This window comes from Belonocnema kinseyi, chromosome 9 (genome assembly GCF_010883055.1).
Source record: "Belonocnema kinseyi isolate 2016_QV_RU_SX_M_011 chromosome 9, B_treatae_v1, whole genome shotgun sequence".
NCBI classification, from domain to species: Eukaryota; Metazoa; Arthropoda; class Insecta; order Hymenoptera; family Cynipidae; genus Belonocnema; species Belonocnema kinseyi.
Genome location: NC_046665.1, coordinates 12499822 through 12509789, shown reverse-complemented (window position 1 = coordinate 12509789; position 9968 = coordinate 12499822). Strand labels below are relative to the sequence as shown.

The 9968-nt window shown below is 33.5% G+C and overlaps 1 protein-coding gene across 3 annotated transcripts in view; it reads right to left on the bottom strand.

Moving 5' to 3' along the window:
- LOC117180020 (neurogenic locus Notch protein) overlaps positions 1–9968 on the bottom strand; it is a 385864-nt gene that overhangs the window by 70987 nt on the left and 304909 nt on the right. The gene's annotated exons all lie outside the window — the stretch shown is intronic.

Here is a 9968-nt window from a genome sequence, read left to right as displayed (position 1 = left end):
TTCTTTCGCCATGAAGTTTCTGCGTCCCACTTAGTTATTGAATTACATATAAATCATTCTTTCCTTATACTAGGTTATTACAAGTGTTAAAAAATATATAATTCATGAAGCAATAATTTTTTCTACTTGATTAACGCAATAACAACAAAGCGCTACTGTAAAACTGAGAGGTTGTGCCTCACATTTGTTACACAAGATCTAGTTTTACTGATGTTACGAAATAACAATTAATTTTAATTTTATTTTTAAACAAACAAATTGAATATTTGATCTACCATTTGCATTAGTTTTTCATTTTAAATGTGGTTATTGTACTTGATTAAGTTTACTACGCATTTGTAACCCAATCTGAAGAAGGGCTTTACAATCCGTCAAATTAACTTCCCAAAATTTGTAAATTGCAGGAATAACCTTGGTTCCATTTCAAGACCCTGAAATTTATAACCAAGCAGATGTTCGTCAACTGCAGAGATTCTTATAGACCTCTAGTTAACCTGATTGTATATTTTCCATTTTGTCTCCTCATTATGACTTAATCCTAAACTACATCTGTACGCCTTTTCAAAATTCCGTATTTTATATATTTATCGATCAGGTGTGATGCACTATTCATTGATAAGGATTCGATCTTCGACCTTCCTTAACAGTTTTACAGAACCCTCTGACAAACCTGATAGAACGTAAGCCCACAATAGTAAATGGAAACGTGATACGGATAAGGCCAATTTTCACCTGAGATGTTCATCTTAAGATGAGGAACGTAAAAAGGGATGCCTTACAGGTCAGAGTGAATGCGATAGCGGTGGTGGCCTGGCAAAGGTGTCAATTCTGATGGTTAACTAACGTGACTCAGCTAAGACTAAAAATTGGTGTACATGTAGGGGATGACATTAGAAATCAAAAGTAGGTCCACTGCCAGAGATGCATATTTTCATTATTATAGCATTTTTTTGATAAATTGATACATTTGGAGAAAAAATCGATTAAATAAATACCATAACAATATTACCATTTGGATACAAGTTTCTTTATTAATGTTGGAGTAGACCCGTAAAGGAGTGTCTTTCCTCTTCTAAAAATTTTCGAAAAAATGACTTGTAAAGAAAAACGGCTTTTTATTGTTATGGTATTTCTTTAATCGATGTTTTCTCTAGATGTATCAATTTTACCAAAAAATGATATAATAATGAAAATATGCATTTCTGGGAGTGGATCAACTTTTGATTGAAACTTTTTCCTGTAAAATCAATTTAAAGAAATTTCACCTGAATTTTCGGCGATTTTGAAGCCGCCTGACAACACTTTTGCATCCAGGTAAGTGCCTGAAAATGGGCAGTTGCTATTTCTAATGTCATCCCCTACATGTACACCAACTTTTAGCCTTATCCGAGTCACGTTAGTTAACTGTCAACATTGACATCTTTGTCAGTTCGCCATCGCTAAGCGCATCCACTCCGACCTGTGAGGCACGTATTTTTACGTTCATCATCATAAGACGAACATCTCAGGTAAAAATTGGCCTTATCCGTATCATGTTGCCATTTACTTTGTAATTTTTTGTTTTCACAATGGGGTTTTGTTCGTATTTGGGTGCTCTGAAAAACCAGCTAAGAATTCAGGAATGTTTTTTTTTAATACTGACTATTTTGTGAAATCAGTGCATAAAAACTCTGGAATTATCTAACTTGTGGTAAGTAAAAATCAGACCCATTTTCTAATGATTTTAACGTTATAGAGCTTTGAACACAGGGGCGATGTTGTGTGTATGGATGGAATTCGATGCACTGAAACGAGGAAGATTTCTTCCTTAAAAAAAAAAGATATTAATATTAGAGTTTAGAATTTTTTATGTAAACATAAAATCTTATTCAAAGTTGAAACCTGTTTCGGTTAAAATATAAACTATCACATTTTTCGTTGAGAATTCAGCTTTTTTAGTTGAAAATTCAACTACTTAATTGAAAGTTGAAATACTTTGTTAAATATTCTGCTTTATGATTAAAGAATAAGATTCATTGTTTTGGCGAAAATTCTTTTCTTACACTGAAAATTTATCTGGTTTTTTTTAATCCTTTTTTTTTTGGTTGAAGAATAATTCTTTTTATATATAAGGCTCTTGGACTCGAGCTCTAACCTACAAATTCAATCTCCTTATTTTATTCAATAAATAATAAAAGTAAATATTTTTAACACACTAACCCCAGATACTTCTTTTAAAAGACGTATGTCTACATAGCATAAAAATACTAAAATTAGGCTATTTTATTCTTGATTAAAAATGTATCTTTCTCAGTTGATAATTCAATTTTTTGGTTAAGCATCCAATCATTTTGTTAAAAAGGCATGCTTAGTTTCTTAAAAATATTCACTTCTAGTATTTACGGAGTGAAACAAGTAGATTGAATTTGGAGGTTAGACTCCTACTCCTATTATTAGTTTTCTTGTTTGTGGCTTTGGAGTAGGTAAATGATAAGGAAAATTTAAATTTCCGTCAGTTCAATTCCAACAGCCTTAGCTAAAAAAAATTGTTTTTCAACAAAAACAAAGGATTTAAAAAAAACAGGTTAATTTCAGTGCAAGAAATTAATTATCAAATATAACGATAAATCTTATTCTTCTACCAGAAAAAAAAATCTTTGACTAAGTATTTCATACATTTAAAGGAAAAAATCTTCCTCATTTCAGTGTACGAGACCAAGCGCTCGTGTTTTCGTGATTTGAGATATTTTGTAATTATTTATGAAATTTTGTATGCAGCTCGGTCTAATTCGAATTAATCCAAAACAATCTGAAGCAATTTTTCAATCCTCTTCAACCCTTATTGTTCCGTCTTTCAACCCCAAATTAAATCCCAATCTCAAAACATGTCTCAACCCCAAATTCAATCCGAATGGATCCGAGGCTCACTTGTCAAACCTTCTTCATTCATGTATCAACACCAACTTCAATACGAACGCATACGGAATCCATTTTTCAATCCGGTATCTAATCTTTTTAAATACATGGGACTTCTTGGATTCAATCCAAACCTAACTGCCATTACTTTCAAATCCGGGCGTCAACTTAAACTTCAATCATAACACACCTTTTAATCCTTTTCGAATCGTGCGCTTAACCCAAATAGAAAACTTCCCGAAAAAAATCATGCCTGTCCTAAGTTTTTTTCGGAAAAAGCATAGGTCTGAACCTGGGGCAGACCTAGTTTTTTCGGGAAATGCGCTATGTGAGTAATCCGATCAATCCGAGGCTCTGCCAAAAAAGTTTTTCAATCATTCTTAATTCTCGCACAAACATTAACTTCAATCCGAATTAATTAATAATTAGGACTTCGATTAATTAAGATTAACAAGGGGAAGGCCTAAGGTTCAAAATGCAAATCGAGGTTGCGCGAGCGTAATTCGAAAGACTATCGAATTTCATTTGATACGTGTCACGGTTTTATGGCAAGTGGAGCTCAGTTTTGAAAATATCGGCCACCTTCACTGATAGTGATAGTCACTGGTAGACGCGTGTCTGCTTGCGACTCCATTGCTGTGGGATTCGAATCCTTTGGGGGAAAATTTTTGTTTACGTTTGTCCACTACAACCAGCAGAATTTTGGTTGATTTCCAAGATTTGGTCGCTTTAAAAACACCCGCGTGTTACCAAGAACAATCACGGAAAAAATCACAAATAAAAGTAAGACAAATGAATTCATTAATAATTACTAATAATTTATAATATATATTTTCATAATAATAATTAATAATAAATTATTAGTAATTATTGATAATGATAATTGAAATATTGATAATGAATTAAATTGAATAATAGTCATAATTCGATTTTTTATTACTACGTAAAAACAAATTTCCAGCCAAAACATTCGATCCCCACAGCAGCGGAGTCGCAAGCAGGCACGTTACAACCAGGCCAGCGCCGCTGAATGATACTAGTGAACCAGCGAAGGTAGCAGCAATTTTCTAAACTTAATATTTTCAAAAATTAATCATATTTTAATTCATATGTTAATCCTATCTTCATATTTTAATCATATATTAATCATATTTCAAATTTTTTAAGTTTATAAAATATATTTATTGCTTTAGATCGGAGTGACCGATAATAATCACACCTTTGAACATGTTTGCAGTTTTCGTTTCTATCTCATCGTTTTTAAGATCAATCAAAATTTATATTTTTTGGGGTATTTAAAAAATCCTTTAATTGGGTTAGTTCGAGTTGGACGAAAAAAAACTCTGCAAAAAACTTTAAATTTACATAGTTTTCACGTTTCATTGACCGTTTACGAGATAATTTAAAATTTGTATAAAAAAAAAATGTTGTTTACTGGTTTAGATTGGGGTGAGGAGGCATCCCCCTTTAGAAAATTTTGAAAATGTTGACAGTTTTCGCTTATCTCTTACCGTTTTCGAGATAACACACTTTTTTCTTTTAATTCCTAAAATCTTTCTTTTGTGTTACTTCGAATTGGTGAAAAATAAAGCCCCTCTGTAAAATGTTTGAAATGACATTTTTTTACAGATTTTCGACCCTTTTAGAGATCATTCAAAACAAAAAAAATTGTTTTTCAACATTTGTTTAATGATTTAAACCAAGCTGTACTATCCCCCTTAAAAAAAACCCTAAAAATTTTGTCTGTTTTAAGTATCTCTCATCGATTTCCAGAAAAATCAAAACCTTCATTTTATTTGGATTTTGAAAATACTGTCTTCCCTTTCACCTATGTTCAAAAAAACTATCAATGAATTAAAACTAACTCGACATGAACAGAATTATTTCAATTTTTCACTTTTAACTATTTTATTCATACATTATGAGACAAAAGCTAACTGAAGAGACCGATAGGGTTAAGGGACGATACATGCTGTTAGCCAAAATGCATCTACCTTTTCAATCGCGCGCTTGAGCACATTTCTGCATTACATTTTCCGATATGTTTCGAGATATTTTGATAATCTATATGTATGATCTTTTTATAATAGGATGGAATTATATCCATACAAACTCCATTGCCCCTGTGTTCAAAGCTCTACAATGTTAAAAACATAAGAAAATGGACATTATTTTTACTTACCACAACGAAAATGTGGTTCCAGAGTCTTACAAAGACATACGCATGCTCTTCCCCGAATACCGATCGACTCGTCACAACAGACAGATACTTTCCAACCTCCGTAGCAAAAACTTGTCCTCTTGCACCGTAAAAATAAATGTTATACTATGTGATACAAAATGATCTTGGTTTATTCAGGCAAAACAAAACAACAATTTTACATTGTTTTTTATCAATTGCAATACAAAAATGTTGGTCCTTCGAATTTTGGATGTTCTAGCGGGGGTGTTTCATAATCACAAAGTTGCATGTAGAACATTGTCTTTCAGCGACTACCAGCGAATTAAAAACCCAGTGAAGTTTTAAGTGAATATCAGCTTGTGTTCGGTGCGATGTTCACAGTGACAATTAAATTTCAAAAGTGATCTTTCAACGACACGTACTCCAGTGACTTTAGATATTCACAAGTGACAATAACTAAACATTTCATTCTTTTATAAAATCCTTATTGTAATATTGATCACTGGTTTATAGTCGAAATAAAAAAGCAAGCCAACACCAAGGAGAAAATTTCAACACTCTCGCTCTCTTTCTCATCTACTTTCAAGGATGACTTCAACATACAATAAAGCGTCGCTACTCCAAAGAAGCAAAATACTTCATAATACGGTTCCATTACTCGGAGTCAATTTCAGTATCCAGGGTCAGTTCCAGCACCCGGAGTCAGTTCCAGTACCCAGGGTGTTCTAGCACCCGTAGTCAGTTCCAGTACCCGAAGTCATTTTCAGTTTCCCCCCGAAACTAAGTATTTTTATTATTCAATTTACTCCCCCCCCCTCCACTATTTGCCTAAACATAAACCCGAAGCCCCCTCTGAAAAGAATCAAAGCGCCTCCCGAAAAAAACATGGCTACACCGCTGTTTCAACGTCATCAGTTCATCAGCATTTTCGACTGGAAGACATCCCAAGTCTGTTCATCAGTACAAGTAAGTCCAGAGAGAGAACACGGATACATGGCTTATTGAATCTAAGAGGTTGCAAGTAAACCAACGAAGAAGAAGAAAAAGAAACATGGGCAGCTAAACATATGACATTTCGGAACGAATTTAAAGTAGTCCATGATAAAATCGATTATCTAGCTGTTACTCCAGAAGAAGAAGCAGGATATGAGCCAGAAAAGGTCAATTTTGAAAATAGTTTTTACACGATTAGTGGACTTGCGAAAAAACGTTGAAAAAATCGTGCAACTAGCCCCACATCATCCACCTCACACGGTATTTCGTTTCTCCCCTCGTCGCGATTCGATCTTCCAAAGCTTCAAACTCCCACATTTCAATGGTTCATTGACACTTTTCTTACCTTTTACGATTCATTTAAGTCAATGTGTCACGATAATGCATTTATTCCAGATCAACATACATTTTATTATTTAAAAGCTTGTCTAAAAGAGGAAGCAGCGGAAGTAATCGTTTCGCTCGAAACAACTGAAAACTATACCAAACGATGGGATGAAAACTAAAACTAAACGATGGGATGAACTTCTCGGTTTTATTGTCAAAAAACAATTAAATAATTACACAAAAGAAAAATGAGAAGAAACTCTTAAAGATACAAATGTTCCTTTTTTTTATATCATTTCATTTCTCGAGCAACGCGCGCTCATTGATGCATCTCACTACGTTCCAAAACTGAGGTCTTTTCAAAAGAAGGGTTAGACTAAAGTCAACTTGAAGTCCCATTATATTTACAAACTACACATGAAAGGTATCTCGAGATAAAAAATACGTCGCTGTGACATAATTGTTTAAATGGTCATCATCGTACCATCGATTGTCGAGCGACTACGTGCAAAAAATGTCAATAAAGACATCACGTTCTTCCTTATTTTGAAAGGCGAACTTCGGTAAATTCAATTTCTTCTAATTTTGAGCCTACTAATAACCGAATCACCTCGCTTTTGCGTAAACTTTCCTTTCAATAAGAAAAAGAATTCTATCAGAAATTCCAAAAATATAGCCTTTAAACGCTTTTAGGGCATCGAACGAAAATTAGAAAAAGATCCCTTCCTTAAAGAAAAATACAGAGTGTATTCAAGGATATATTCAATAGTCCAACATGACTGCAGTTCCAAATAACGAACCTCCCGATTTTTCATGATGCGTCCAACGATTCAGGAAGATCTTTTTTCAATAATCACACGTTTTCGATGCTTTCTGTACGCTCTTACTGCTGACATCGAGGAGAGGTACAGGCAAATACGAGTATCGAATGAAGATAGTCTTTTTCAAAAGATTTTACGACGTAACTCTTCTTTAAGAACCAGTACAAATTTATCGTTTGAATACTGTAACGTTTGGATCTGCTTGCGTCCACTTTCTCGCGATTCGTACCCTCCATCAGTTAGCAGAAAACGAACGTGAATCTTATCCGTTTGCGTCCATAATTTTTAAACGAGATTTTTATGTGGACGACCTCCTCACAGGTGCAAAAAAATTCCAAGACGCAATGAACCTTCGGGATGATTCAATTAATATTCTTGAAAGAGGCCGTTATAATCTGCGAAAATGGATATCAAACAATTCTAAATTAACAAACAAAACACCTACCCCAGTGAAAATTCAAAGGCTTTTATGTCTTTACAACCTACTGAGACCGTAAAGGCTTTAGGACTTCACTGGGATGCTACGAATGATTTTATTCTTTACAAAGTAAATTTACTTGATTTCAAGGGGCCTGCCACAAAGCTCTCAATTCTATCTGAAATTTCAAGACTCTTCGACTCTTAGGTCCAAAATTAAATCTTCTTATTAAATCGTTTCCGTTTCAAATCCAAATTCAGACCATTGTTCCCAAATGCACGGAGAAAACGATATCGCAAGAATTGCAATATATACCGTAATTCCTGCACTTTCTATCGTAATTATCAAATTATAATATTGTAAAATCGTGATATCGCACATTGCCAGGTTCTACATTATATTATTATTTTATTATATTATATATGTGAGGGTTCTAGTAGTGGCCAAGCGATGTTCGTGCATTATATAATATCCTAAAAAGCTTCGGAACCTGCTTGTACGTTATCATATTGCGCTTTAGTTCAATACAGATGTTTAGCGATATCATTGTGCGATATCTTTTTCTCCGTGTGGATTAATTCAGACAATGCAACAAATTTTTTTGGCGCTAGAGGAGAATTACAGGAACTCTATCAACAGATTGAATCACTAGAAACCACCAAAGGAATTCAATCATTTCTTTTAGAGAAAGGGGTGAAATTGGCATTTTATTCCACCCAGGGCCCCCCATTTCAGAGGCCTATGGGAGGTGGCGATAAAGTAGTTCAAAAAACACTATACGAATTGCACGTACCGCTCTTTTAACGTACGAACAATTACAAATTTACGAGGTTCAGATTGAGACAATTCTCAATTCACGTCCGCGAACACCTCTCTCATCCGATCCCCATTACCTTCTTCCTTTAACCCAATTTCATTTCTTGATTGGAACCCCTCAGGCGACTTTTTTAAACGCAGACTAGCATAGTTAACCAATTATCCTACTTGGAAATTTCACAATAAATGCGCCACCATTTTTGGGACAGATGGAACAAAGAATATCTGAATAACAGATCTCCCGTAATAAATGAAAGACATCTTCAAAACAAGAAGATATCAGGATCGGCTCTCTTGTGATTATCAAGGAAGATGACCTGCCACCCATGGTCTGGAAACTTGGTCGAATTACGGCAATTCATCCCGAACAAGCCAGAGTGACTCGAACCATGATGGCATCATTTCAGAAGGGATTTATCAAGTATTTTTCCGATTTGAGAACAACAAAAAACCAGGATGTTACGAGTATTTGAATTTTGATCTAATTTTAATGTTATAAGTATATTTTTTAATTCTGGTGGCATTTATGTTTCGTCCATTATTTACTGTATTTGTCTATTTATGAGGAAGACATCCTGTGAATTTTATGCGGCCTGAATCATTTTTTAATCCAGTCTATTTTTAACATAAAAAATGTAATTTACGTTAAAGAAAGAAAAACCATTAAATTGTGCTTATTTTCGTTGGAATATTGATTCTGCAGCAAAAAATTTTTAACAAAATTTGGTCTAATCGCAGAGGAACATTTTTTTCCAAGACAAACATTTTTTTTCAAAGTGATTAATTTTGAGAAAACATTGATCAAAGAAATAAAAAAGTTCGAAGACAGAATCGAAAGCTGTTTTTCTTTGTAGCAAGAAATGTTACCAACAAATTTCAAGAAATAAAAAATATAGTGAACTCTTCTATAGACCCGATTTCGGGACTAACAGGGGCCAAATTTAAATTGTATCTAATTCTTAATCCATTTAATTTTCAATTATTGTTAATTCTTTTAAACTTTTAAACCATCTGATTAAAATTTTAAATGAGTCCAATGTTTCCTACATTCTTTATGTTGAAAAATGTAAAGACGTTTCCTTAAAATACTTCAGATTATTCTTTTAAAATTTTCAAAATCCTTTGAACGAATCTTTCCGAATATAACTTATTTTTAATGTTTAGGCGATTCAATTTCAAAATCATCTCAAACCTTTTAAAGCTTCTGATTAATTTTGGAAATTTAGTATCTTGAAATATTTTTTTTTTCTTAATATAGAATCATTTAAAATTTGGAAACTTACTCTTCTTTATTCATAATGTGTCCCATAAGGATTTACATGACTTCCATTCCTTACAATCCTTCCGCTTATATCTATATTTTTTTACAATTTTATCCTTTCTACACACACACACACACACACGCACACACACCCACACACACACATATATATATATATATATAATTAAAAATTTGTCATAAGGACAACCGCAGGATTTCGCCGGGAGCGGGTGCTAATCTGAAAAATTGCACCCG